Raw genomic sequence first — 8,349 nt, 5'->3', positions numbered from 1 at the left:
ATAGGCTGCTTCATCGTCGTCGGTGATCAGTCCTACCACCGTCGTGTCATCAGCAAACTTGATGAGGGTGTTGGAGTCGTGCGAGGCCATGCAGTCATTGGTGAACAGGGAGTACAGGAGGGGACTAAGCACACACCCCCAGTGTTGATGGTCAGCATGGCGATGTGTTGTTGCCTACCTTCACCGCCTGGGGGCGGCCTGTCAGGAAGTCCAGGATTCAATTGTAGAGAGAGGTGTTCAGTCCCAGGGTCCTGAGCTTGGTGATGAGCTTGGAGGAGACTATAGTGTTACATGCTGAGCTGTAGTCAATGAACAGCATTCTTCATCCCTTTTGTCCAGGTGGGTGAGGGCAGTGTGGAGTGCAATAGAGATTGTCGATCTGTTGGGGTGGTGTGCGAATTGGAGTGGGTTCAGGGTGTCTGGGATGATGGTGTTGATGTGAGCCATGGCCAGCCTTTCAAAGCATTTCATGGCTATAGATGTGAGTGCTACAGGGCGATAGTCATTTAGGCAGGTTACCTAGGCGTTCTTGGGCACGGGGACTATGGTGGTCTGCTGAAACAAGTTTATATTACAGACCGGTTAAATGTCAGGGAAGACACTTGCCAGCACATGCTGTGAGTATGCATCCTGTATTTAATCTGTCCCTGCGGCCTTACAAATGTTAACCTGTTTAAAGGTCTTACTCACATCGGCTACGGAGGGTGAGATCACCCAGTCATCTGGAACAGCTGGTGCTCTCATCATGGCTCAGTGTTGCTTGCCTCGAAGCGAGCATAGAAGGTATTTAGCTCGTCTGGTAGGCTTGCATAATGTGGGCTATCACTCTGTGTGCAATGGTGGCACTCCAAGTGCATCATCCAGTATGTTATTCCTACTATTCTCCTATATTTCCATCACATAACAGTTTAGAAGGAAGTGAAAATGTTGAATACTCTCACACTGTTGTATAGTATAGCCCCCTCAAACTCAACTCTGGACCTCGAAGCCAGTTCCACTGCGCTTTTTAATTATTCCCTTCGAAATCAGAGACTGACTTAGACCTGGTATAGCCTATGCTCCCATGTAGTTTATAGCAACGGTGTGACCAGAAGGTCTTGGAACTTTTACCAGACACTTTCTGGAACTGACCTGCTTGCCTAACCAGACGTCCTCCCCACAGGGTGCCGGTGATCAAGGCACCCTGTTGGGAGGACAACGAGAAGTCTTACCGAACTGGGGCTGTGGAGCTGAGGACAGGGAGCTGTGGAGCTGAGGACAGGGAGCTGTGCGAATCTGGATATCACTGGACAGATGTTAATTATTTTATTTTTGAGGGGATATGGTTCTGGTCGGGCCCTAGAAATCGAGAACATATGCCCACCCTCTCTGTATATTGTCTTGTCTGTCTTTTCCCCTCCCTATTTTGTCCCATAGTGGTAGAATCCTTTAAAGGAGTTGGCAGAGTAGAGCAAGGCCAAGTGTGGGTCCCATATTGTTTGCAGCACCAGAGTGAGAGTTCCCTTAGAATAACTGTCTTGTTGCAGTGACATATCTGTCAGATCTCCCCAAGGAGATGTGGGTGTGGAGTCAGGCGCAGGAGAAACAAGTTCCGAAGAAAAGGGCGTTTTATTAACCAGCTCAGGAATAACAGGACACCGAACTACAGCAGTAGCCACGAAACCCCACTCAGACACAGTCCAGGCAAAAACTACCTGTTAAACATGAACTAACGAAAACGCAACCCAAACTAACTGACAGTCAAACGAAAAAAATCCCGCACAAAAACCCAAAGGAAATGTCGAGATAAATACCTCCCCTAATTAACCAAAATGAAACCAGCTGAAACACAAAACAGACATAACCAAAAGAAAAGGAAAAAGGATCGGTGGCAGCTAGTAGACCGGCGACGACGACCGCCGAGCGCCGTCCGTCCGAACAGGGAGAGGAGCCACCTTCGGTGGAAGTCATGACAATATCAGAATATTTCAGTGTGCAGTGGAGTGAGATTGGTAGTGCCTTTCACCATGTTGTTGCAGTGCTATACCAGAATAATGCAGAGTTTTGCAGTGTGCCCCTTTCGATGCCCGATATTTACCTGAGGGAGTAAGGGGGAGGGTAACCTACCTGAGGGGAGGCTCTAATGTGTCGACACAATCCGGGAAATCGTACAGTCCGCTGTGGGAGGTCGGGAAACGGGGTCCAATCCATGTTAACCCATGAATTGAAAATAAAACTAAACTTGAGCATACTTACCTGTCCTGGTCATCTGTTGGGGTTGTGTGCAGGAGAACATTCAGTCCTGAATCAGTCCTGGAATCAGGAATCAGTCCTGTGTTTGGGTGGACTTAATAGGGGTTCACACTTAACTGCGACAGAGATGTAAGTCATATAACATTGTTGGTGGTGTGTCAAAGAACCAGGCATGGTCTTATGTAAATTACTTGTTCCACTACTACTCTACTAGTAACATGACTCACTAAGAACTAGAATACAACTCACACAGTATCTAGATCATGTGTGTGAAATGCTTGATAGTGTATGTGATGGAAATTGAGAGGTCTACTTTCTTGGGGACCTGAATATTGACTGTCTTTCATCAAGCTGTCCGCTCAAGAGGAAGCATCTCACTGTAACCAGTGCCTGTAATATGGTTCAGGTTATTAATCATCCTACCAGGGTGTTTACAAACACTACAGGAACTAGATCATCCACAGGTTTTGATCAAATTTTTACTAATACTGTAAAACTTTGTTCTAAAGATGTATCCGTACCCAAAGGATGCAGTGATCATAATATAGTGGTTATATCCAGCAAACCCAAGGTTCCAAAAGCGGGCCCTAAATTAGTGGATAAGAGATCATACAAAATATTTTTATGTGACTTATGTGAATGACGTTAAAAATGTGTTTGTCCGATGTGATTAATAAGGAGCATCCAGACACTGCACTTGATGCATTTATTTATGAAATGATTTATTTAAATTCTTGATAAACATGCAGCTGTTAAGAAACTGACTGTTAGAACTGTTATGGCTCCATGGATTGATGAGGAATTGAAAAACTGTATGGTTGAAAGAGGTGCGGCAAAAGGAGTGGCTATTAAGTCTGGCTGCACATCTGACTGACTGACACTGCAAATTGAGAAATTGTGTGACTAAACTGAACAAAAAGAAGAAACTGTATTATGAAGCCACGGTCAATGGTATAAAGAATGATGGAAGAAAACTTGAGTACTTTAAATCTAATTATGGGTAGAAAGACAAATTCATTTCCATCTTTCAGGAAATGCCATCGTATTCAAGCATAAAAAAAATGACTAATGAAAGAAAAGCATTGTAAGTTTGAGTTTTGGAAAGTTAGTGTAGAGAGCTGGATTTTTGTTTCGTTATTGATCAATAAATGACAACCTCCTGGCATTAACAACTTAGATGGAAAGCTACTGAGGATGATTTCAGTGCAGTCTATGATATTATTGACCATTCAACCTCTGCCGTATCATGGATTCAGAGCTACAGTATCTAATACAACACAGAGGGTTTTCTTTAATGGAAGCTTCTCTAATGTTAAACATGTAAAGTGTGGTGTACCGGAGGGCAGTTCACTTGGCCATCTACTCTTTTCTATTTTTACCAAAGACCTACCACTGGCATTAAACAAAGCCTGTGCGTCCATGTATGCTGATGATTCAACCCTATACGTATCAGCAACCACAGCTAGTGAAATCACAGCAACCCTAAACTAAGAGTTGCAGTCTGTTTTGGAATGGGTGGTCAGTAATAAACTGGTCCTGAACATCTCTAAATCTAAGAGCATTGTATTTTGTACTAATCATTCCCTAATTTATAGACCTCAGCTGAATCTGGTAATGAATGGTGTGGTTGTTGAGCAAAATATATTGATTCAATGGTTGTAAAGATGGGGAAAGGTCTGTCTGTGACAAAGAGATGCTCTGCTTTTTTTTGGACACCACACAAAGCAAGTCCTGCATGCTCTAGTTTTATCTTATCTTGATTATTGTCCAGTCATATGGTCAAGTGATGCAAAGAATGACCTAGTTAAGCTGCAGCTGGACCAGAACAGAGCAGCATATTTTGCTCTTCATTGTAATCAGAGGGCTAATATCAATACTATGCATGCCAGTCTCTCTTGGCTAAGAGTTGAGGAAAGACTGACTGCATCACTTATTTTTATAAGAAACATGAATGTGTTGGAATTTACAAATTGTTTGCATTAGTCAACAGCACTGACACACACTTACCCCATCAGAATTGCTACCAGGGGTCTTTTCACAGTACCCAGGTCCAGAACAAATTCAAGGAAACGTACAGTATTATTAGAGTCATGATTGAATGGAACTCCCATCTCACGTAGTGCAAGTGAACAGCAAACCTGGTTTCAGAAAACAAATAAAGCAATACCTCGCGGCGCAATGCCTCTCAATCAATCAAATGTTATTCATAAAGCTCTTTTTACATCAGCCAATGTAAAAAGGGCTTGTGACCTACTTTTGTGTGTATGCACTGACATGCATGTGATAGATACATGTACATACATACAATGTATTTAAATTGTAAAGTATTTTGTCTAATGTCTTTTTCGTTGTGTCAGACCCCAGTAAAACTAATGGGGCTAATGGGGATCCCCAGTAAGACTAGTTTTCACCACTGGTGTTGGCTAATGGGGATCCCCAGTAAGACTAGTTGTCACCACTGGTGTCGGCTAATGGGGATCCTAATAAAATCAAATAAAAAAACCTCACACAGCAAAAGCTGTTTAAGTCATGGTCTCTTCTCACTTAATTCCTCTCTCTCCTCCCTCTATTTCTCTCTCTCTCTTGTCAGAATGTGGTGAACTGTAACATTATCAAGCCAGTAATGGTCTTCCACATCCACAGACAGCCTGCACTCTCCCAGCCTCCATCTACATCCTGTAGGTGTGCGTGTGTAGAGCTGAAATAGCCCTGAAGTGACCATAATATTGTTTCTCTCTCTCTGCCACCCATACAGTCCCCCTACAATGGCTGACGCACTGATCTCCATCTGGTAACTCCAACCTGTGAATCCTGGGTGGTATCAGACAGTACTATTCCATCTTCAACAGAGCCCAGAACATGGTGAGCCTTGGCTAGATAAATCGAAGACTGATCAGCAATGGATATCCCGTAAATCCATATGAACAACATTGTGTCTCTCAAGTGCAATATCTATTCTAAAGCAAGTTTGGGATTGGAAGTGAGGCATAGGGCTTTATGTGTATAATTGATTATTAGTTCACCAAAAATGATAAACTAAGGCGTAGCATTATGAGTAGTTTGATGGTCTTCTGTTTGGTTCATACATACTTTGATTATGAATAAAGCATGCACTGCATGATCAAACCAAAAATAATGTGCACCCATTTCCTTTCCTATAGCGCCACCATGTGGCCAATCATGTAACTACTCAAAGGCCCTAAAGTCAGTGTTGCCAATTTAGCGACTTTATCTCTATATTTAGCTAGTTTCTCTGAACCCTGCAGCGACTTTTATTGGTAAAAAAAGAGGCTAGCAACAAATTCAGCTACTTTCAGGCTGCCTTTGGGGTGTTTTGCCACCGAGAGTTTCTACGTTTACATTTTAGCCATTTAGCAGACGCTCTTATCCAGAGCGACAGACAGTTAGTTATTCATCTTAAGATAGCCAGGTGAGACAACCACATATCACAGGCATAGTAAGTACACTTTTCCTCAATAAAGTAGCTATCAACAAAGTCAGAGCTAGAAGTGTTGTATATATTTTTTTGTGGGGGGGTATTTAAGATACTCTTTGAAGAGGTAGGGTTTCAGGTGTTTTCGGAAGATGGGCAAGGACTCTGCCGTCCTAGCTTCAGAGGGAAGCTGGTTCCACCATTTGGGTAACAGGACAGAGAAGTGCTTGGACTGGGCTGAGCAGGAGCTGCCCTCCCGTAGGGGTTGCTCAGGTTGGGGTGAAGGGTTTGAGCATAGGCTGAAGGTAGGGAGGGGCAGTTCCTCCATGGACGAGCACCATGGTCTTGTAGTGGATGCGAGCTTCAACTGGAAGCCAGTGAAGTGTGTGGAGGAACGGGGTGTCATGAAAGAACTTGGGAAGGTTGAAAACCAGGCAGGCTCCAGCGTTCTGGATAAGTTGCACGGGTTTGATGGCACAAACAGGGAGGCCAGCCATCAGAGATTTGCACTAGTCCAGACGGGAGATGACAAGTGCCTGGATTAGGACCTGCACCGCTTTCTGTGTGAGGTAGGGTCGTACTCTACGGATGTTGTGCATGAACCTGCAGGAGCAAGTCACTGCTTTGATGTTTTCAGAGAACGACAGGGTGTTGTCCAGGGTCATGCCAAGGTTCTATGCACTCTGGGAGGGCGACACTGTGGCGTTGTCAATCGTGATGGAGACGTCTTTGAGCGGTGAAGCCTTCCCCGGGAGGAAGAGCAGCTCCGTCTTGTCGAGGTTGTGCTTGAGGTGGTGGGCAGAGATGCGTGTCGCCACCTGGGTGTCAGAAGGGGAAAAAGGAGAAAAGTAGTTGAGTGTCATCCGCATAGCAATGGTAGGAGAGACCATGTGAGGATATAATGGAGACGAGTGACTTGCTGTATAGAGAGAAGATGAGGGCCTAGGACCAAGCCCTGGGGGACACCAGTAGTGAGAGTATGTAGTGCAGACACAGATCCTCTCCACATCACCTGGTTGGAGCAGCCTGCCAGGTAAGATGCAATCCAAGAGTGTGCAGAGCCTGACACTCTCATCCCTGAGGGTGGAGAGGAGGATCTGATGGTTCACGGTGTCAAAGGCAGAGGATAGATCTAGGAGGATAAGACCAGAGGTGAGAGAGTCAGCTTTGGCAGTGCGGAGAACCTCCGCGACAGAGAGAAGAGCAGTCTCGGTTGAGTGACCCGTCTTGAAGCCTGATTGGTTAGAGTCAAGAAGATCGTTCTGAGAGAGATAACGAGAAAGTTGATCAGACAGCATGCTCAAGTGTCTTGGAAAGAAAGGAAAGGCATACAGGTCTATAGTTTTTGACGTCAGATGAGTCGAGTGTTGCTTGAGGGGGGTGACAGGCCATTTTGAAGTCAGAGGGGATGCAGCCAGTGGCCAGGGATGAGTTGATGAATGGGAGAATGTCTCCAGAGATGGTCTGGAGAAAGGAGGAGGGGATGGGGTCGAGCGAGCAGGTTGTTGGGCGGCCATACATCACTGTCACAGGATTTCATCTGGAGAGAGAGGGGGGAGAGAGAGAGCGAGGTCAAGGCGTAGGGTAATTCTGTGTGAGTGGGACCAGTGGACTCAATAGGCTGAGTGAATGTCATCAATCTTCTTTTCAAAGTGGATGACAAAGTCGTCCACAGAGAGGGAGAAGGGAGGGAGTGGAGGATTAAGGAGGGAGGAGAAGTTGGAAAAGAGAGTTTCCTATTGTTGAAATTTAGATTGATAGAAAGTGGCTTTAGCAGAAGATACAGACAAAGAGAAGGTCGAGAGGGAGGGAAAGAATGATAGGTCCTCTGGAAATGTCATTTTCCCCCCATTTTCACTTAGCTGCCCACAGCCCTGTTCTGTATGCTCGTAATGAGTCACTCAGCCGTGGAGCAGGAGAGGAGGGCCAAGCCGGCTAGGAGGAAAGGGGACAGTGCGAGTCATAGGATGCGGAAAGGGAGGAGAGTACGGTCAAAGAGGCAGAATCAGGAGACAGAAGGATTTAACAGGAGGGAGAAGGATTTAGCAGAAGGAAGAGATGATAGGATAGAAGAGCGTAGTGGGAGAGAGAGCGCGAAGATTGCGACGGCGCATTACCATCTGGGTAGGGGCTGAGTGGCTAGGGTTGGAGGAAAGGGAGACAAAAGGAAACAAAAGTGATCAGAGACCTGGAGGGGGGGGGGGTTGCAGTGAGTGTATTAGTAGTTGTATTGCCTGTCTTCTGAGTTGGAGGGGATTGGGAAAGGGTGAGGTCAAAAGAGGCAAAGAGGGGAAAGAGAGATTTGGAAAGAAATTAATCGAAGGCAGAAGACAGGAGGTTGAAGTTGCCAAATACGAACAGCGGTGAGCCATCTTCAGGAAATTAGCTTATTAAAGGTGTCAAGCTCATTGAGGAACTCTCCAAGGGCATCTGGTGAGCGATAGATGACAACAATGTTAAGCTTGAGTGGACAAGTGAAAGTGATGGACAGGTGAGGGGGAGAAAATATAAAATCTCCAGTTAGGAGAAATGAGTAGCCCTGTGCCATCCCCGCGACAACCATTTCCTCTTGGACTATGAGAGAAAACATAGTCAGATGAAGAGAGATCAGCTGGAGTAGCAGTGTTCTCTGGAGTAGCAGGGCCAAAAAGTAAAGAGACTGAAGGGCAGCATAGGCTGAACTC

The sequence above is a fragment of the Salvelinus namaycush genome, chromosome 35 (assembly GCF_016432855.1).
Source record: "Salvelinus namaycush isolate Seneca chromosome 35, SaNama_1.0, whole genome shotgun sequence".
In the NCBI taxonomy this organism is placed as follows: Eukaryota; Metazoa; Chordata; class Actinopteri; order Salmoniformes; family Salmonidae; genus Salvelinus; species Salvelinus namaycush.
The sequence above is the reverse complement of the archived record's forward strand: the minus strand, read 5'-3'. Positions refer to the sequence as shown.